Source organism: Loxodonta africana, chromosome 8, assembly GCF_030014295.1.
Source record: "Loxodonta africana isolate mLoxAfr1 chromosome 8, mLoxAfr1.hap2, whole genome shotgun sequence".
NCBI lineage: Eukaryota > Metazoa > Chordata > Mammalia > Proboscidea > Elephantidae > Loxodonta > Loxodonta africana.
The window spans coordinates 98,074,056-98,097,021 of record NC_087349.1 but is presented as its reverse complement, the minus strand read 5'-3'; positions in this window follow the sequence as shown (position 1 = coordinate 98,097,021).

The following is a 22,966-nucleotide window of genomic DNA, read 5'->3' as shown; positions in this document are numbered from 1 at the left end:
CCCCCAAAAAAAACATTGCTTCAAGTTGATTCTGACTTATAGTGAATCTATAGAACAGAGTAGAACTGCCCCATAGGGTTTCCAAGGAGCAGCTAGTGGACTCGAACTTTCAACCTTTTGGTTAGCAGCCTGAGCTCTCCAAAAACAGGAAGCATTTATTATCTCTGAGGGTTTCAGAAGGTCAGAATCTAGGAGTAAAAAAAGCCTAGATGAATTCTTCATGTTCAAGGTCTCACCTGGGGTTACAGATAAGCCCTCGGTCTGGGCTGTAGCCTCTGACAAATTGAAGTTGAAGGATCACTTCCAGACTCACTAATGTGGCTCTTGTCAGGAAGCTTCAGTACCTCATCGGGTGACTCTCACCAAAGGACTGCTCAGAAAATGGCTTCCTCTGGAGTAAGCGATCCAAGAGAGAGGACACTGGCAAATGAGAGTGCCACGACAGAAGCTGCAGTCTTTTATAACTTCATCCTGGAAGTGACACGGCATCACTTATGCCATATGCTACTGGTAACACAGACAACCCTGATATGATGTGGGAGGAAACTACACCAGTGTGTTAATACCAGGAGGAAGGGATCATTGGGAGCCATCTTGGAGGCTGGTTATCCCACGTGGCAAAGAAAGTTTTCTCCATTCTGATCTGGTCTGGTTTCCTCTTCTTTCTGGATAGTGTAAGATCTGCTGATCCTTTTTGGTGTATGGTAGGTTCTGTTTATTCTTACTCCAGGCCCATCTACCTTGAGATGACTCTGTTTAGAGATAGGGCCCCTCATCCTCAGTTTATGAACTAGTTCACCATTAACTTTAATTACGTTGTTGTTGTGTTGTTACGTGCCATGGAGTTGGTTCCCACTCATAGTGACCCCATGTGTAACAAAACAAAACACTGCCCAGTCCTGAGCCATCCTCATAATCTTTGTTATGCATAATTCCATTGTTGCAGCCACTGTGTCATCCCATCTCGTTAAGGATCTTCGTCTTTTTCGCTGACCTACTTTATCAAGCATGATGTCCTTCTTCAGGGACTGATCTCCTTGATAACATGTCCAAAGTACCTGAGACAAAGTCTTACCATCTCTGCTTCTAACAAGCATTCTGGTTGTACTTCTTCCAAGACAGATTTGTTCATTCTTTTGGCAGTTTGTGGTATATTCAATATTCTTCACAAACACTATAATTCAGAGGCACTAATTCTTCTTCAGTTTTCCTTATTCATTGTCCATCTTTTGCACGCATATGAGGTGATTGAAAATATCATGGCTTGGGTCAGGCTCACCTTAGTATTCAAGGTAACATCTTTGCTTTTTAATGCTCTAAAGAGGTCTTTTGCAGCGGATTTGCCCAGTGAAATATGTCCTTTGATTTCTTGACTGCTGCTTTCATGGGTGTTCATTGTGGATCCAAGAAAAATGAAATCCTTGACAACTTCAATCTTTTCTCCATTTATCATGATGTTGCTCATTGATCCAGTTGTTAGCATTTTTGTTTATGTTGAGATGTAATCCATACTGAAGGCTGTAGTCTTTGATCTTCCTTACTAAGTGCTTCAAGTCCTCTTCACTTACAGCAAGCAAGGTTGTGTCATCTGCATATTGCATGTTATTAATGAGTCTTCCTCCAATCCTAATGCCCCATTTTTCTTTATGTAGTCCAGCTTCTTGGCTTACTTGCTCAGTAGACAGATCGAATAAATATGGTGAAAGGATACAGCCCTCACGCACACCTTTCCTGACTTTAAACCACACAGTATTCCCTTGGTCTGTTTGAACGACTGCCTCTTGGTCTATCTACAGGTTCCTTATGAGCCCAATTAAGTGTTCGGGGATTCCCATTCTTCACAGTATTATCCATAATTTGTTATGATCCACACAGTCGAATGCCTTTGTATAGTCAATAAAACACAGATAAACATATTTCTGGTATTCTCTGCTTTCAGTCAAGATCCACCTGCAATCAGCAATGATATCCCTGGTTCCACATCCTCTTCTGAATCCAGCTTGAATTTCTGGCAGTTCCCTGTCGATGTACTGCTACAACCATTTTTGAGATATCTTGAGCAAAATTTTACTTGTGTGTGATATTAATGATATTGTTTAGTAATTTCCACTTTCTGTTGGATCACCTTTCTTGGAAATGGGCATAAATATGGATCTCTTCCAGTCTGTTGGCCAGGTAGCTGTCTTCCAAATTTCTTCCTGCAGACGAGTAAGCACTTCCAGCTCTGCATCTGTTTGTTGAAACATCTCAATCAATATTCTATAAGTTCCTGGAGTCTTGTTTTTTGCCTATGCCTTCAGTGCAGCTTGGACCTCTTCCTTCAGTACCATTGGTTCTTGATTATATGCTACCTCCCGAGATGGGTGAATACCAACCAATTCTTCTTGGAACAGTGACTCTGTGTTTCCTTCCATCTTCTTTTGATGCTTCCTGCATCATTCAATATTTTGCTCATAGAATCCTTCAATATTGCAACTTGGGCTTGCATATTTTTCTTCAGTTCTTTCAGCTTGAGATATGCCAAGCGCATTCCTCCCTTTTGGTTTTCTAACTCAAGGTCTTTGCACATTTTATTATAATACTTTACTTTGTCTTCTCTAGCTACCCTTTGAAATTTTCTGTTCAACTTTTTTGGTGTTGTTGTTATATCTTCCTTTTATTTAGCTATTCTATATTCAAGAGCAAGTTTCAGAGTTTCTTCTGACGTCATTTTGGTCTTTTCTTACTTATCTCTTTAATGACCTCTTGTTTTCTTCATGTATGTTACCCATGATGTCATTCCAGAACTCATCTGGTCTTCAGTCATTCGTGTTCACTTCAATTTCGCACATTATCGATGATGAAGAGATTTTACTTCGCTCCAGTGCAGTCTGAAAAACACTGGCCATTTATACCTGTGTCCGAAGGCAGGTTCTTTTGTATGGATGTGGCCTCTCTTCTCTCCAGGCAAAGCACTCTCTATTCAGTAATATCAGTGTTTGTCCTGGATTTAGCCTGCTCTGTAGGGTGGGATCAGTTGCTGTGGCGTTGACTCCGACTCAGGGTGACCTTGCGTGTGTCAGAGGAGAACTGTGCTCCAAACTGTTTTTAATGACTGATTATTCACAAGTAGGTCATCAGAGCTTTCTTCTGAGAGGCCTCCGAGTAGATTCGAATCCCCAACCCTTCCGCTAGCTGTCGAGTGCCTCAACTGTTGGTACCGCCCAGGGACAGCATAGGGGAGGGAAGGGGCATTTATTCTGTGGCCTTTTGCCCTAACTGATATCAGGCCCTTCAGCAGGCAAACAGGTGGATGCTGTGAAACCACCAGTGACCTTGTCAGAAGTCTGCTTTTCTGCAGCAATCAGAGATTTAACTGTTTAACTACTAGACACCTTTTTTTTTTTTTTAATTTTATGCAGGCCAGTGAATTCCAAACTTGGCTCATCCTAAGAACCACTTGGGTAGTTTCTTAAAAATACTCATTTCCTAAGATTCTGTTCCAGAATATTTGGATTCAGTTTGTCAATCTTCTTCACCGTTAAGCTCCTCAGGTGAGATTTATGATTACACAAATTTGATAACACCTAGGGCAGCCTAAACTACACAAGAAATCATAAAGAGGCATTAAAACAAAGTCACCTCAGGCTGAAAAAGACAGCCCTGATTTATAACATACAAGCTTTGTTTGGAGTGAAAGATATCCTGAAGCAAAATCCAACTGAAATACTTACTCATATCAAGTGGGAAGTTAGTATGACTGCTAAGGTTATCTGCCTGGCATACCTGTTACTGAATGAGGCAATGAATTTGAAAGCATTTTGAAAACACAGGAGTTCTATATAAAAGAATCAAGGGCCTTTCTAATGCCAAAGTTCTACTACCGATCATAAAGCTATTGTCAATTTATCCTAGCACAGTCATCCAGCACTATTCTATGCACTTTCATACACAATATCTTTGAACTTAATCTTCTTAACAACTCTATGGGATAAATACTAGCACGATCTAAATTTTTTAAATGAGGAAATTGAAATTTAGAGAGGTTGAGGTTGTATAACTTTTTCAAGGTCACACAACTACTTTAGGAAATAAGACTTCAAGAGAAAGACTCAGGAAACAAAAACTGAAAGCTTAATTTTGGTCTTCACACATGAAGAGCTATCATTCAGATGAAGAAGAATGTGTCTATTTCCATTTTTTCTTAAAATGAAAACAAGAGAAAACAGATCGAGATGTGTATGTTTGACATAAAGAGCTTCCTAGCGTTAATCATCTAAACATATAACCAAGGTAGATTACAGAATTTCCTTGTTTGCTGCATTTCAAAATAGAGAGCTTCTTAAGTCATTAGAATGGAGAAAGTGATCAATACTATAAGGAGAATGACAGATGAAATGATCTTTCAACATCTCTTCTCGTCCTTCGAATGGGAGTTTCCTCAAATTATAGAGGCTGGACAACCAAACTCTACATTTAGTTACTACTCTATCCCATATCTTCCAGATTACAGATTAATTCTTAAAACAAAAACAAAGTCACATCAGAATTTCAGATGTGCTATGGCCAAGGTACTAGAGGCAAATGAGAGGCTATTTCTTTAACTCCTTACTTGGGTAAAGTCCTAAGAATGGTAACCTCTACCACACTGACTTTTGTCCTCTTCCTAGTACCTAAATGCCAAACGGGCATGTTTTCTCTTTTTATTTTTATTGTGCATTAAGTGAAAGTTTACAAATCAAGTCAATCTCTCATATGAAAATTTACATACACCTTGCTATATACTCCTAGTTGCTCTCCCCCTGAAAGCACACTCCTTCCCTGCACTCTATTTTCTTGTCCATTCCACCAGCTTCTGACCCCCTCTGCCCTCTCATCTCCCCTCCAGATAGGAGATACCAACATAGTCTCATGTGTCTACTTGATCCAAGAAGCTCATTCTTCACCAGTATCATTTTCTATCCCATTGTCCAGTCCAATCCCTGTCTGAGGAGTTGGCTTTGGGAATGGTTCCTGCCCTGGGCAAATAGAAGGACTAGGGACCATGACCACAGCGGTCCTTCCAATCTCAGCCGACAATTAAGTGTGGTCTTTTTATGAGAATTTGAGGTCTGCATTCCACTGCTCTCCTGCTCCCTCAGGGCTTCTCTGTTGTGTTCCCTGTCAGGCCAGTCACTGATTGTAGCTAGGCACCATCTAGTTCTTCTGGTCTCAGGCTGATGTAGTCTCTGGTTTATGTGGCCCTTTCCATCTCTTGGGCTCATAATTACCTTGTGTCTTTGGTGTTTTTCATTCTCCTTTGCTCCAGGTGGGTTGAGGCCTATTTTCTCTTTCTTAATGAGAGTAGGGAGAAGGGGGAATCAGACCCTCCCAAATTTCATAGAATAGGTTCTTCAACTGTAAAAGGGGCTTGTCACCAAAAGGCAGGGAGAGAACAGGATAAACAAATGCTGATGCATGCCTGAGCATGGAGAAGTTGCCAGCTGCTGGCATTAGACATTCACCTGTTAAGTGCATACCCTTTATTAGTGTATTATGGACTGGATAGAGGAAGATAGGACAGGGCAAACTACCCCTTCAAGCTGCCTCAACAAGTTGGATGAAACCAAGTTTCAAATGATTGAACAGTGTCACCCCACATCTTTGCTCTTACAGTGCTTGCTGTTTAATGGTGCTGCATGGCTACTATCTTGGTGCGTGTGTTTCTGTAAAACCTGTTGCCATTGAATTGATTCCGACTCACAGTGACCGTATAGGACAGAGTAGAACTGCCCCAAAGGGTTTCCAAGGAGTAGCTGGTAGATTCAAACTGCTGACCTTTTGGTTGGCAGCTGAGCTCTTAATCACTGAGCCATCAGGTCTCCCTGTAAAACAGGGTATATTTCAGCTCCAGCTTCAAGCAAGGCATGATTTTTTCCTCCAAAAGGGATTTAAACAACCTTCAACTTGCTGTAGTATGCTCAGCACACAGACATCAGTTTGGAGGGCACTAGCTGGAACAGCCACAGCAGAAAATCACAGACTTATACCTTCAGCCAACACTGGTCAAGAGCATTGGAGGCAAGCAATGACCATCCTAGAAATCAGTGATAAAGACTCAGAATGTAAAAACAGTATTTGTAGGAAACACAACCAAATACTAAAACTCCTTAATAAGGTTTTAAGACAGGGGAGCACAACTGGCTATCTCCTTTCTGGGTCAGGAGCAATCAGGAGATGACCAGGCCTAGAGAGAAGGATACACAGGTTCCCATCAGAGTTCATTACATCCTTGTAGTTTGTGGTATAGAGGTGTGTCAGCCATATGAGGTTTTCACTAATGCGTGGGTTCAGATTGTCTCAACTGGTCCTTTGGTCATCGCTATCCATCTCAGCTCAAGCACACCTCTGGGATTGATAGGAAGACTTGGGGCTGGGTCTTTCCTAGAAGACAGTGAGAATAAAGATTCCAGGGCTCAAACCAGATACCCACTTTCCCTTCCAGAATTCCATCTTGACAAAGCTTGTTTTTATTCCTGCCCCCTGGGAGTCTGTGCAACAGTCTCCAATGCTATGCTACCACACAAACCTTTATAAAATAACTGTTAAATTTTAATCGGCTGAATTTATATATTTTGAATACAAATCTTCTTTTTAAAAATATCAGATGGCATTTAAATATTTATTTCCTTCAGCACTTCTTTCATTGATTTGTTTCAGAAATTGTCAAGAACTCGTTAATTGTGTATAGGTCTCCTGGTGAATAACAGATTCTTTTTAACAGTGGTAATTATCAGATTTCTCTATTTATAGACAATGAATGAATGCAAAGCAAAAAAGAGATATTTGCATATTGTCAATTATTTCATCTAGGCAGTGAGCATACGTCCTAAAGAACTGTTTAGTTAGATTTTTTTAAGCCAATTTTTGTTTATGGTTTTTTTAAATTAATTTCATTATTTTTGGATGTCTCTTACATTCCCTTATAAACAATACATTATTTATTCTCTTGCTGCTTACAAGCCTGACTACATTAATGTATATGAACATGTGTCCCTTCATTTCAGCACACTGTAAGTGAACAAGCACATCTTAGCATGTCTGTGAACACACACATGCACGCATGTACACAAACACATTCATACTTACATAATCACATGCAGAAAAAAATGTTTTCTTTGATCAATCATGGAGTTCATACAGAACAATAAACTACCAGGAAAAACCAGGATATTGTCATTGATCTTCTCCAGGTCCAAATATCACAATTTTTATTATTTAGCTTTTTATTTTTATTAAAAGAATATATGCGTATTTTTTATAGAGTCATATCGTTTTTACCAAGATTATTACCAAAGACAGAACAAAACAAAACCATCTACTGTTTCTCCTGCAAAACATCAAGTTTCTATTTCTAAGAGGCCATTATCAAGCACCTGCCCTAGGAGCAGAGATCCGGGGTAACACTGTTTAAGCATTTCAAACTTGGCTTCATGCAACTTGAAAGAGGCTTGTAGCAACCACTTTTTTAATTTATTTTCTACCTGTATGTCATTGAATAGCATACTTCTGGAGCTATTTCTCAATTTCTCAGTATTGTGTATTATGGAGTTGATTCCAACCCATAGCAACCCTACAGGACAGAGCAGAACTGCCCTATAGGGTTACCTAGCCTGTAATCTTTAAGGGAAAACTTTACCAGGTCTTTTCTCCCACGGAGTAGCTAGTGGGTTCGAGCCACTTACCTTTTGATTAGCAGCTGAGAGCTTGACCATTGCTCCACCAGGTCTTTTTTATTCAGCATTAAAAAAAAAAAAAACCCATTGCTGTCAATTCCTACTCATAGCGACCCTATATGACAGAGTAGAACTGCCCCACAGGGTTTCCAAGGAGCAGCTGGTAGATTCAAACTGCCCACCTTTTGCTTAGCAGCCTGAGCTCTTAACCACTCTGTCACCAGGGCTTCTTATTCAGTATTAGATGTCATAAAATAACTTCCTAATATGAAAGACAAGGATTTTGCTCTTTTTAATTGTTCCTTCCACGTCATCACCTCACATACACACACACTTACCACATTTCTCTATTTCTCTTCACCTCCAACTCCAGTTACGCCAAAATCAAAAATTTGGTTAATTCAATATTTAATGTTGACATTATAACTATATAAACACTATTCTCAGTTGAGCCACCTAGAAGAGGCACAACTATTTGTTTTTCATGGAATTAATTGCTGTCCTGTTTTTTCATTTATTTAGTTTTGTTTGTATTTGCTTTGCCTCTCTTCCAATTCTCTAAGTGTCCTTTCAGTACTTTCAAATATGTCAGGAATACTATGAATGTCACGGCTCACAGGCACATTCCTAGAGCCCTCTGAGCTGACTGCTGTACCTCCCACATATGTGGTCATCTGAGATCTCCCCCCACTCCCATCCTGGGGATTCTTCGGTCAAGGTCACTGCAGGTGTATCTCCTGATCCTGGGATTTCTTGTCTTCAGCTGTCATGGTTCTCACCATTTTGGAATTTATAAAAATTGAGATAAAGTTCACATAACATAAAATTCACCTTTTTAAACATTTTAAAGTGTACAATTCAGTAGATTTTAGTACATTTACAGTGTAGTGCAGTCATCACCATGATCTAATACCAGGATGCTTTCATCACCCTAGAAAGGAACCTCCAATCAATTAAGTGCTCACTGTGCATTCCCCCTGCTACCTTTCCCCTCAGCCTGTGGCAACCTCTACTTTACTTGCTGTCTCTAGAATTTTCCTGGTCTGGACATTTCATATAAATGGAATCATACAATCGGTGCCCTTTTGTGCCTGGATTCTTTCACTTAGCACGATGTTCGCAAGGGTCATCCACTTCTTCTTGCATTGTTTTTGGTAGTTTGTGTGTTTCTAGGAATTCATTATTTTCATCTATATTATATAATCCATTGGTGTGTAATTCCTCATAGTATTCTCTTATCATCCTTTCTATTTCTTTGAGGTAGTAATGTCCTTGCTTTCCCTTCTGATTTTAGTAGTTTGTCTTCTCTCTCTCTCTTTTTTTTTTTTTCGTCAGTTTATATAATTGTCTTTTTTTTTTTTTTTAATCTTTTCAAAGAACCAACTTTTGGTTTCACTGATTTTTCTCTGTTGCTTTTCTATTCTCTATTTCATTAATTTCTGCTGTAATATATCCTATTTTCTTCTTTCTGCTTGCTTTTCTTTTTCTCTTCTTTTTTCTTCAGGTAGAAGGTTAGGTTCTTGGTTGACATCTTCCCAGTTTTTGATTCCCCCCAATGACTTATAAATGAAAGGAACATGACTTTTAGATTTAAACTGTAACACCAAAACCTAATTGATTCAGGCAAGATATTAAGTTACTTTAAAGTTATAAAGAAAAAGATGGTGCCCTGGTCATCAAGGCTTGAAAATAATTTGGTAGAATGTATTCATAAGTTAAAGGGAAGACTAAGTCCATTAGAATGAGAATGAATTGGCACAAAGGTATAGAAGCGGCAGTTCCAGTAAACATTGATTCTACCCAGGGGACAGAAAGCCTTAGTCAGTGAAGCATCAAGTATTCCTGTACCTGTGAGTTCTCATTTAATTCAATAAATTGACATCTTTGGATCAATACTTTAGCCTCATGAGTGTAGTTAACGTGACTCAGCTTCTGAGAAGTGAAGCCATGCTCACTGTGTGTGTTGACTGAGCCAGATTTCTGAGCCTACTGAGCCTAAATCCCTCAGCCTGCTATATGCCCCTTGTGAGCTCTCTTGGAGACAGCCTACTGCCTTGCTCCAGCTGTGCCCCTCCTCTGCATCACCATCTGAATTTCCGTACCAAGAACTTTTTATGTGCCAGACATTTTTGCCATGTATGTAGGGGTCACAAAGAAGTAAAAGAAAACATTCCTGGGTGCAAGAGCTCACAGGCTCAACAGGACAATGACATGTGAAAAGCTAACAGCAAGAGAGGGTGACAAAGCAGAAATGGCACAAGGTAGTGATTTTTTTTTTTTTTTAGTGTAACTAAAGGCTAAATGAGAACTTCTAGACAAGAGATTTCTTATGGAGCCCCTTTCCCCTGCCAGCCCTACTCGTCATGATATGGAGCTGCTTTAGCCGGGAGTTCAAACTTTGAAAAATGTTTTCAAAGGACATTCTTTGGCTTTGAGCAGAAAGTATTGCTTTCAGACTTTCTTATTTCACTGATATACTTAAAAGGTGTAGTTACTTTGGAAGCAAACTGACCTGGCTTCCTGAGTTGTCTCTCCCATTTAATTGTTGTGTGATACTTGGAAAGTCAATTATTCTCTCTTGGCTGCAGTGATTGCCCCTATAAAGCAGAGTTAAAGCCATCGTTCTTGTAGGGTTTTTTCTTTACTGTTCTCGTAGGCTGCTTCCCCATGACAGATTGGAGAAAAGATACAGAAGGGCCCAGGATCACAGAAGACTTTTAAAAAGTTGCTCTTATCTTTCTGATGCTGGGGCAGGTCCCTCTCAGTCAGTGTGTCATAGCAGGAAGCACATGGACTTGAAGAATTAGTTGTGTATTCAGGTTGAAACTTATCAGCTGCATAGCCTTGGGCAAGTCACTCACCTCTACAAACCCCAGTTTTCTTGTCTGTAACATGCAAGATTTAAACCCTTAGGTTGTGGCATCAAGTGTTAACACATTGTTCAGTGTCAGGCACATAAGTAAGGCAAAAACTCACTTGATGTCACCTCATCTTACCTGCCTCCCTTCCCCAACCACATCTAGCTTGTCTAGGTTATTTATAGGGATACTAAGGTGTGGTGGAAAGAAGTTGAGCATTAAAAGACCTGGGTTAGAGAGCTTAGATCTCCTTTTCTATAAAATCTTATGGTCTTTTGGCATTAAATCTGGCTGGCTAAATCTATGCCTCTGGTTGTGGTCTAAAAGCCAGTGCCCTCGAGTCTATACTGGTGAATTACTATTGTGGAATCTACTTATTATTTGGTAAGATGATTGTTGGAAAAATAGCATGTCGTTCATCATGGGTTGAATTATGTCCCCCCAAAATATGTGCTGAAATCTTTACCCCTATACCTGAGGATGTAATCTCACTTGGAAATAAGGTTTTCCCTGTGCTAATGAGGCCATATCAGTGTAGGGTGTGTCTTAAACCTACTTACTTTTGAGATATAAAAAGAGCAGATTAGGCACAGAAACAAGCAAGCATGAATGGAGGAAAGATAGAGTCCACCTGGAAATCTCCAAAAAATGTCAAAAACAAAGCCATAGTAGAAACTGAGGCAAGGGTTTTTATCCAGAGCAGACAGAGAGAGCCTTCTCCTACAGCCGGTGCCCTGAATTTGGGCATCTAAACTCCCAAACTTGGAAAAAATTAATTTCTGTTCGTTAAAGCTACCCACTTGTGGTATTTCTACTACAGTAGCACTAAGAAGCTAAAACATCGTTCTTGAGGCAGGTGGAGTTTATCAAGGCACTTCATACCTTTTATTCTATGTAAACTTCATAGCAACCCTGGAAGGTGGATGATGTTCTTTATGAGGAAACAGAAACTCTAAGGTTGTGACCCACTCAAGGGTTACACAGTGAGTGTATGCAGAGCCAGAAGTAGATCTCTGCTGGAAATAACTCACTAGGTCTCAGCCAACCTTTATCCCCCTATGCTGTCTGTCCCAATGAGCTCAGTGCTAGTTCCTTGGGAATATCAAGCTAACCTGCCCTTCAACTCTCTGGCTCACCAGTGCTTCTAGGAAGTTTGGTTGAGGCATTCATTCCCTAAAGAAGCTCAGAGAGCATCTCCAGGAACCAGGAATGTGGTCAAGCAAAGATATTGGTTTCTGCTTGGAACTAAAATAAGCCCACCGTGAAGGCCAAATTCTCTAATCTGGGGGACGTGAGCTGGTTGTTGAGAGGATGAAAGAGATTCTCGCTGTTGTGTTTGGGGAGCAAAGGGAAGTGAGTGCATCCCACTATGGCAATTTCTAATTAATCAGACCTGTACATAATCTGTGGATTTGGCTCTGTAAATAGAAAACAGACGGCGGCTTCCAGAGTAAGGAAAAGAGCAGAAATGGCTTCAAGCTGTGACAATTTCAAAGAAAAGGATTTGAAGAAATGATGGGTAAGTTTTTTAGACATTGTGTTAAAACTAGTAGGGGCATGTATAGCCACAACACCTTATTCTTTCAATTTCAATTTCAAATAAACTTCCCCAGTCTCCTTGTCAAAAACAAACACACTACACACAAAAGATTTGGGAATGTAAATAATTCTTGATACGATTTGAAAAACCAATCTGTATTTACAAATTGCATCTTGTTTTCTCAAAAGTAAGGTCACATATTCAGAGCATCTATTATGTGCTAGGTACTTTACCATTGTTATTGAATTCTCATGAAAACCCTGTCAGGGGTTAACTTTTTTTTTTTTTACTTATTAGCTCACGGGGCCCTGGTGCCACAGTAGTTAAGCGTTTGGCTGCTAACCAAAAGGTTGGCCATTTGAATCCACCAGCCCCTCCTTGGAAACCCTATGGAACAGTTCTACCCTGCCCTGTAGGGTTGCTATGAATTGGAATCAACTTGATGGCAATGGGTTTGGTTTTTTTTTGGAATTAGCTCATAGATGAGAAAAGTGAGGTACCTCTAGGCCACACATTGGCAAAGGGGGGAGGGGGTGCTTCCTGGAATGTAGACCAGGCCTAACCACCCAAAACTTGGAGCCTGGTGATTGGGACTACTGGCTTGCCTGGGTCAAAATCCCAACTCTGCCCTTACTGGCTACAATGCTTTGGGCAAGTCAGGTAATCTCTCTGTGCCTCAGTTGCCTCTGCTGTGAAATATGGATATGAGGTTTGATATACAGACAATGGCCAGCCTATGTATGACAATAAACTCTGACCCACAACCTCTGTAGCAATCAGCCAGGGGCAGGTTATCCAATAGGCAAGGTAAGCACCATGCTTACCTTGCTCACCAGATTGTCTGTAGTGAACAAGTTCATATTTTTCACCATATCAAAGATTATGCTTCTAGGTATGGCCAGCATCTGTCTCTTTCCCAACCCCACAGTACCTTCCTACAGCCTCTTTTCAAATTTACAATCCCTGACAGGGGCAGATGACCCAGTAAGCAAGGTAAGTACGAGGGAACCCATGCGAAATTATTCACTACAGATTGTAAGTAAGTACAAGTAAGCCCATGCTTACCTTGCTTACTGGGTTATCCTTCCATGCAAACAGCCTAGGAAGCCAAACCACAACCTCTGCAGCCATCAGCCTAGAATGCTTAGGACTTGGTCAATCACTGTCGGCTTCCCTATTTTTTTGTCCTTTCTTCCAACTCAGGACTAACCAGAGAAAACCAAATATGGTCCCCAAATAAATCATGTAGGGTGCCTTGCTTCTACAACCCCCCATGCCAACAACCTCCATTCAGAGCATACCTGAAGCCTTCCCTTTGTAAAAATTTCCCACTCCCCTGCCTGCCTTTGAGCCTCTGCCAAGTGCAGGAGATGGTAGCTGACTTCCTCGTTATAGCAAGTTTGGAATAAACAGCCTCTGATTCTTCTCATTTGTGTGGTCTTCATTTATTTCCACAGGAATAATACTAGTATCAACCTCATAGGATTGCCATGAAGATACTTGTATTCCAAAAAACAAAACAAACCCATTGCCAATGAGTCAATTCCATCTCAGTGACCTTATAGGATAGAGTAGAACTGCCCTATAGGATTTTCAAGGAGCAGCTGGTAGATTCGAACTGCCAACCTTTTGGTTAGCAGCCTGAGCTCTTAACCATTGCACTACCAATGGAGGTAAAATGCTTAAAGTAGACATTAACAAAAAGTGCCCAGAAAGATACTTATTATCTTATATTTCTTATTGATTTTGCAGTGAAAAGTAGAAAGTCCGGTTCCAATAACTTATTTGCAGGTAAAGATTTGGGTGACTATTTAGTTGAGGCTCTTCTCTGACCTAACCTGGGTGATACAATTATCCCACTGCGTAGATGAGAACTCTGAGACTCAGCAAGGCTAGGACATCTGAGGAAAACGGGTGACTCCAAGTCCACGTTATTTCCACTTCTCGCACTCACTTTCCATCACATTTGTAAAAAGGTTTCCCCTGGAGATGTCATCTTCTTCTGGGTTTTGCGATCCTGGCCTTCGTATGGGACAAGTTAGTAGGTCACTCAATTCTCTGATTTGTGCAGCCACCAATAGTATTTGCATCACGCAGTAATATAAGGCAGGACTCTCTGAAGAGGCAGTTGAGGTTGTCACTGGGTTGAAATTAAACAGGCACAGGGTTAATTCCTCGGAGAGCAAGACCCAGATTGAATTATTCCCAGCCCTGGGCACGGTGATGGATGATTATGATTACAAAACCAATTGAACTTGGTGAAACTGGTGTTTTATTTTCATGAATGGTTTCAAAATACAGTAAAACCTTCAAAAGCCGGGACCCATGTAAGACAGAAACCTGTCAGAAAAGAAAATCTCAAGTATTTTCTACTAACATAAGCGAGAGAAAAGTTGTAAGACTGTACCCTGTCAAAGGCGGAAAACTGGCGAGACCCAAAAAGCCAGGCAGCCCCGTCGAGCTCCAGCTCTCACAGGTTTCACTGTATAAAAAAGCAATATAGATTTGGTCTTTTTATTGACAGGTTCTATCACTTAGCTAGACGAAGTGAGAATCCAAATTAGGGACAGTTGGAGGTAGGAAACAGGCTGTTAGAAGGCTGTTTGGAGGGCAAGGCTGGGAAGACTTAGCAGACAGAGGTGAGGCTGCTAGCTTCAGGTGATGCTCCTCTCGGAAAGAAAGAATGAACGAGTGAATCATTTGAGGATTTTGGAGCCCAGTGGGGAGTGCACATGTGTAAAGGAGATAATGAACACCTCTATTCGGCAGAGCAAATTCATATTGTTACACACGAGGCAAAAGCTATGGTGATGGCTCAGGAAGCCCATAAATGAAAGAAAGGTGAATATCCCAATATTTTTAAAAAAGTTTAAACAGCGAAGTTACTAATAAGCAACTTAGTGTACACAGCTTTCTTGTTTTTATTCTTTTGGCACATATTCTAACTAGAGCATTGCATGGCCGATCAGCAAAGTTTGCAGCTCACGAATCCACTTGTGTCTGTGTGACCGGTGTAAATGACTAATGTTTTCCTGTTTAAAATGTTAGACTTGATGACAACTACGGGAGACCACATGCTTAATTTCCTTCCTAGTGTCCATGACAAAGAAATATAAAAATAGGAAACAGTATGGCAGGCAGGTAGACAGGACAGCCCCAGAGCCTCCCTGCACCCACAGCCTTAGGAGAGAGGAGCCAGAAGCAGGGCAGTAGGTCACCAGGGCACACAGGAAGAGGCAGATCTATGTGACAAACAACATTTGAACTGTAGCTCTTATTCCCAGCCACCTTTGGAATGCCTGTCCCTTTTGTCTGGCGAAATCACCACAACTGCCCATACTTAAAAAAGAGAGACTTCTCTTGTTACAGATAAGCAAGTGTAGACATATCACCAGATATCTGACAAGTTTCAGTGGTACAAAAGAAAGTAATTTTATATAAAGGATCAAAGAAAAGATCTCCCTACACAATAGACTAACAACCAAGAACACCAAACCCATTGCCATGAGTCCATTTTGATTCATAGTGACTATGAGACAGGATAGAACTGCCCCCATAGGGTTTCCAAGGCTGTAAATGTTTGAGGAAGCAGACTGTCACACTTTTCTGTCACGGAGCCACTGGTGGGTTTGAACCACCCACCTTTTGGTTAGCAGCTGAGCACTTAACCACTGTGCTACCAGGGCTCCTTAGACTAACAACCAAAAACCAAACCCATTGTCATGGAGTCAATTCCAACTCAAACAACCTTGTAGGACAGAGTAGAACTGCCCCGTAGAGTGGAGTGGCTGGTAGATTCAAGCTGCCAACCTTTTCGTTAGCAGCCAAGCTCTAACCACTGTGCCACCAGGGCTCCAGGCTAACAATAGCCAAATACAAATAATAGTTTTGAAAAACCGTATTTTCAGCTTCTTAACAGGATTCCAGGGGATCAAGATGATGAGAGAAAAGACGGTTTGCATATGAAAAGCATGGCTGGTGGAGTTTGTAAAATGTGTGGGCTGACTGAGTGAATGATGGTCAACGGATGAGACCACTGGGAAAGGCTGGCTGATGAGGGGCTTGACAAGTGAGAGATCAGGCTGGAGCTGAACTCGCTGATCCTATGTGATCACTAAAGGCACTTTATCCACACACCCCCTGCCTCCTGAAGTATGCAGTGGGAAGCACACAGCCTGCCTCTGAAGGATTCTTTTTCTTTTCTCTTTGCATCAATATGAAGCTTTTAATTAATTTTACTGTGATAAAGCATATATAATAAAAATGCTATTTTAACCGTATGTGAATGTACAGCTCAAAGACACAAATTACATTTACCATGTTGTACAACCATCACTGCTATGTATTTCCAAAAGTTTTTCATCATGCCAGACATAAACTCAGTACCTTAATCCATAATTACCCCCAGCCGCTGGTAACCATTAATAAACATTTGCCTCTATGTATTTGCCTATTCTATATATTTCATGTAAATGGGATCATACAATATTTGTCCTTTTATTTCTGACTTAATGCACTAAGCTTTCCAGGCTTCAATGTTTTCAAGCCCATAGTATGTATCAGAGCGTCATTTCTCTTTTTGACTGAATATTGTTACATTATGCGTATATATATACCACATTTTGTTTATCCATTCATCCGTGGATGGACACTTGGGCTGTTTTCACCTTTTGACTATTATAAATAATGCTGCCATGAACACTAGTGTACAAATAGTCTGGTGGATTCTTGCCTAAAAGGATAAAGGGGAGTCTAATCAAACCTTTAAAGCTTATCCTTTATAGAAGTTATAGGTGGGTGGGGGCAGGAAGAAAGACAAGTTAACTGACACCACAAAGAAATATTTACTGACAAATTCTGAGTGAAAGACATTTTGTAAAACAACTGATTGGCATAAAACAAAAACCAAGTAGGGAAGGGGGCTGCCCTAGATTAATGAGAAGGAATCTGGCGACAGACGACCAAATGGGATGTGGACACCTCGTTTGCATTCTGATTCAAACAATCCAACAACAAAAAGAGATTTTTGAAAAAATCAGAGAAATTTGATTACAAAATTGGATCTTAGGAATTTTTGTTTATTTTGTTGGGTATAAAGTGGTATGGTGGTTATGTAAGAAAACATCCATCCTATTTTAGACATGTATACTCAAGTGTTGGGGGTAAAATGACATGCTGTCTGAAGTTATTTTAAAATACTTCAGCTCAAAAGGAAAAAGAAGGACTAGGTCAAGGAAATGTTGCAAAATCTTGGTAAATGTTGAATATGTACGCTAGCAATATGGGGATTTACTATACTATTCTCTCTACTTTTTTTATGTGTTTGAAAATATTCCCATTAAATATTTATTATGCCATCAACACCTCAAAGGGACACCCCGTTCATCATCTGATCCACTAATGAAAGCTGGCAGCCTCTGTATCAGAGTATTTATTTTTTGAATGATCTACTCATTCTAAAAGTTATTACACATGATTTTGTAGTATTAGATGTATAAGTAGTGGTGTGTGTCTTGGGTGCTATGGTGTGCTGCTGTCTAGATCCTCCTTCGGTACTGTTTCCTCAGCTGCCCAGAAGACTGCCTGCTGACACCTTAAAGCTGAATTTCTTCCCAGAAATTGCCCTTGGCCAAGGGGAGCTGCTTTGCTCAAGGTCACGCGGCCTCTCTCCGGGGACAGTGCACATTATATTTCTAGCCCATGTGGGGATAAAGGCCCCCTGGCCTTAATTTGGGATAAGTCTGAAGGGCTCCAGAGCCCCCATAAGATGGCTGAGGCCTTTGCTGTAGCTGCATTGCAGTTAAACTTCTGCTGAATCCTGCACCTTTCATTCCTCCACAGGTGTTATTCTTCAGAGCAGTAGCCAATAAGCCACCCACACACGTCTCCATCTCAACTTCTGTTTCTCAGGAAACCTGACCTTAGCTAGCGTGGAAAGACCTCCACTATCTATTACTGAATGAAAAAGCAAATTGAAAACTGTATGAACAGAACGTTTCCATGTAAACAACAGAAAAAACAAGAGCATACACATCTATATGTACATGCATATGGGTAGAAACAGAAAACAGGTTGGAAAGATACACATAACTTCTTACTTGGGGCCAGGGGAATGAATTAGGAAGATGTTAAGGCTAGTCTTCACCTGATTTGAATAGTTTCAACTTTTATCCATTAGATGGATTAATCTGTTATTTGTATTATTAAAAATATGTCAATAGTGTGTTCTTTTCAAACAAGTAATGGAAGCAGTATTCAACAAACCGAGTAATAAAGATAGGTAGGAGATAATAGGAAGATGAGATTAAGAAATTCCCCCCAGGGAAAAGGTTAAAGAAAGGAATACAATGTGCTGAAACACGAAAGATAAAAAACAGACCCAGAGGAGTATGTGTGTGTGTGTGTGCATGTGTTTCATATGAAAACAAATTTCAGAAATAGGGCAGAGCTTGGTTTGGGGAGTGGGGGAGGAAAGTCTGAAATTTGCAGAGCTAAAGGGTTTCCAAGCACCAAGCAAAATATTCAAAAAGAAGTTAATGCTTATGTGGAAGAGTTTTTAAACTCAAAAGACAAGAAGAAAAATCTTACAAGTATTCAGGGATTAAAAACAGGTTGTCCTTCAAATATTAGAAAAAAAAAAAAATCAATTGGTACCAGACTTCTTAAAAAATACCAAATGCCATAAGTCAACAGAGAATCGTATCCTATAGGTTTCATATCCAATAAAGTGATATTTGGCATGGGCAAGAGCATCAAAAGTGAGTCTCAAACATGCAATGACTAAAAAGCATAGCATCCACATACTCTTCCTTAATAAAAAATTATTTGATGTGTTGAGGAACAGATGATCCAAACCAAGAACTTGAGTCTGCCTGTTTGAAAGAAAATTAATGGTGATGAACAATAAAATCAGTAAAATTTTTAATTTCTCTGAATAATCTGTATTAGCATGAATTCCTGGGTGATGCAAACAGTTAAGTGCTCAACTATTAGCCAAAAGGTTGGTGATTTGAACCCACCCAGAGGTGTCTCAGAAGACAGGCCTGGCGATCTTCTTCCAAAAGGTCACAGTCTTGAAAACCCTATAGAGTTGTTCTACTCTGTACACATAGGGTTACCATGAGTTGGAACTAACAAGGAGATAATAAAGATTAGAACAAACAAGTGAAATAGAGAATAGAAAAACAATAGAATAAATGAAACCAAAAGTTGTTTCTTGGAAAAGATCAATAAAATTGGCAAGGCTTTGTTAAACAGACAAAGAAAGAAGAAATGAATGTGGGATATTACTACTGATAATTCAGAAATTAAAAAAAAATTATTAGAGAGTAATATGAATAATTATTCTCCAACAAATTAGATAATGCAGATGAAATAGACAAATTTTGAGAAACACCAAATTACCTAAATTACTCAAGAAGAAATAGAGAACAAATGGAAATATAACAAGTGAAGAGATTGAATCAGTAATCAAAAACCTCCCAACAAAGAAAAGCCCAGAACTAAATAACATCCCTGATGAATTCTACCAAACATTTAAAGAATTAACACCAGTCCTTTTGAATTCTTCCAAGAAATGAAAGAGGAAGGAACACTTCCTAACTCATTCTATAAGGCCAGCATTACTCTGATATCAAAGCCAGATAAAGATACCACAAGGAAAAAAAAAAAAAGCTACAGACCAATATCCTTTATAAATATAAATGTAAAAACACAATACCAGCAGGCCAAATCCAGCAGTACATTAAAAGGATCATACAGCATGACCCAGTGGGATTTATCCCAGGAATGCAAGGGTAGATCAGCATGAGAAAATCACATTAATAGAACGGGGCGGGGGGGGGGGGAATGATATCTCAATTGATACAGAAAACCATCTGACAAAATTCAATATCGTTTCATGATACAAACAATCAGCAAACTAGGAATAGAAGGGAAATCCTCAATATGCTAAAGAGCATTTACAAAAAAACAACAGCTAGCATCGCACTCAATGATGAAAGACTGAAAGTTTTCCCCCTAAGATTAGGAACAAGGTGAGGACACTCACTTAAACAACTGCTATTCATTATTGTACTGGAAGTCCTAGCCTGAGCAATTAAGCAAGAAAAAGAAATAAAAGGCATACAAATTGGAAGGAAAGAAATAAAACCATCCATATTCACAGATGACATTCTATATGTAGACAATCCTAAATATTACTTAAGAAATTTACCAGATCTAATAAACAAATTCAAGAAGGTTTCAGAATACAAGATCGACACACAAAAATTAGTTGTGTTTCTATACAACAGCAATGAAAAATCTGAAACAGAATTAAGAGAAAAAATCCATTAACAATAACATTTAAAAGAATAAAACACCTAGGAATATATTTAACCAGAGAACTGAAAGACTTGTACACTGAAAACTATAAAATATTGCTGAAGGAAATTAAAGGAGATCAAAATAAATGGAAAGACACCTTGTGTTCATGGATTGGAAGACTTAATTTTGTTGCAAAGTCAAAACTACCCAAAGAAATCTACAGATTCAACACAGTCCACATCAAAATTCCAACAGCCTTCTTTTGTAGGAATGGAAAAACCAATTAGCAAATTCATACGGGACTGCAAGGGCCCAAATAACCAAAACAATCTTGGAAAAGAAGAACAAAGGAGGAGGACTCATAATTTCTGATTTCAAACATACTGCAAAGTTACGGTCATCAAAACAGTGTGGTATTGGCCTAAGGATAGGCATTTAGACCAATAGAATAGAATTAAGAATCCAGAAATAAAATCATACATCATGAATAATTGATTTTCCACAAGGTTGTCAAGTCCATCCAATGGGGAAAGAATAGTCTTTTCAACAAATTACTCTGGGACAACTGGATTTCCACATGCAAAGGAATAAATTTGGACACCTGCCTCACACCATATATGAAAAGCTCAAAAGGGATAAAAAACTTAAATATGAGAGCTAAGACTATAAAACGCTTCAAAGAAAACATAGAGGTAAATCTTCAGGACCTTGTTTTTGGTGATGGATTCTTAGCAACATCCTCAAAAGCACAAATAACAAAAGAAAAAAACAGACTGGGCTTCATCAAATCAAAAACTTTTTTTGCATCAAAGGGCATTATCAAGAATGTGAAAAGGCAGCCAACAGAATGGGAGAAAATAACTGGAAATCATATATCTGATAAGGGTTTAATATTAAGAATATATAAAGAACTCCTACAATTTAACAACAAAAAGACAAACAACTCAATTTAAAAATGGGCAAAGGATTTGAATAGACATTTCTCTAAAGAAGATAGCATTCAAATGACCAGTAAACACATGAAAAAATGCTCAACATTATTTTTCATTAGGGAAATGCAAAACAAAACCACGAGATAACCACTTTACCTCCACTAGAATGGCTATTATTAAAAAACAAAAAAAAACCTGAAAAATAGTATTGATAAGAATGCGGAGAAATTGGAACTCTTTTCCATTTCCGTGGAAAAAAAATTGTGATTCCCCAAAACAGTTAAACACTGAGTTAACATATGACACAGGTATTCCACTCCTGTGTTTACACCCAAAAGAATTAAAAGCAGGGACTCAAACAGATACGTGTATACCAATGTTTATTGCAGCATTATTCAGAATATCCAAAAGGTGGTAACGGCCCAAATGTCTAACCACAGATGAATGGATAAACAAAATGTGGCATATACCTACAATGGAATATCACTCAACCGTTAAGAGAAAGGAAGTTCTTGAAAACATCATGCTAAGTGAAAGGAGCCAGACACAAAAGGACAAATATTGGATGATGCCACTTATCTGAAATATCTAGAATAAGCAAATGCATAGAGACGAAATACAGATTAGTGGTTACCAGGGGTGGAGTCAAGGGAGAATAGGGTGTTATTGATAACGGGCACAGACTTTCCTTTTGGGTTGATGAAAAAGTTTTGAAAATAAATAGTAGCGATGGTTGCACAACATTGTGACTATAATGAATGCCACTGAATTGTACACTTAAAATTGGCTAAAATGGCAAATTTTGTGCTATAAGTATTTGACCACAATTTAAAAATCTGAATATATTAAATAGAAGTATTAAAAAAACAGAAAATCCTTCAGATTTGGTCAAATAAAAAAGTCAATTATATGTGGATTATCCAAAACTGAATTAAAATTAAGTGAGAAAGTTTAAAAGTGATAAGGTAGATAAAAACCTACTGGGCAGAGAAAAACAAAAGAAGGCAGGGAGGGCAGTAATAATATCATATAAAGTTGAAATAAAGAGAAACAATCATTAAATGGAACAAAGATGGGTGTTTTACATTTTTTTTAGCAATATCTACAATAAAGATAGACACAAATGATCAACATCTATCCACTGAGTCACATAGTATCAAACCATTTTTTTAAATTATTAAATATAGGAGGAGAAATTGACAAAAACAGTGCACAATAGGAAGTTTTAGTACATCTGTCCTAGAATATGGAAGAGTAATAGAGAAAATTTTTAAGGGTATTAAAAAAATAATAGAATTAATAAGCTTTGATATCTATCTACCATCAATCTATTTATAATCTATCATGAACTCACATTTATCACAACCATCCACAGTATATATACAGAATATATACAGAAATATATATGTTAGGCCACAAAGCAAGTCTCAATAAATTCCAAAAGAGCTATCAGATAAGTTAGATTTTTCACCAAAACGCAATTAATCACAAATCATTTTTAAAAATTCTACTGGGAAACTAAAACAACAAAATTACTATATACCACTGGAGCCAAAGAAGAAATTAAGACTGCAATTAAGGATGATTTAGAAAGTGATTATAATGACTAGAATAAATCTCAGATTTTAATAAGGG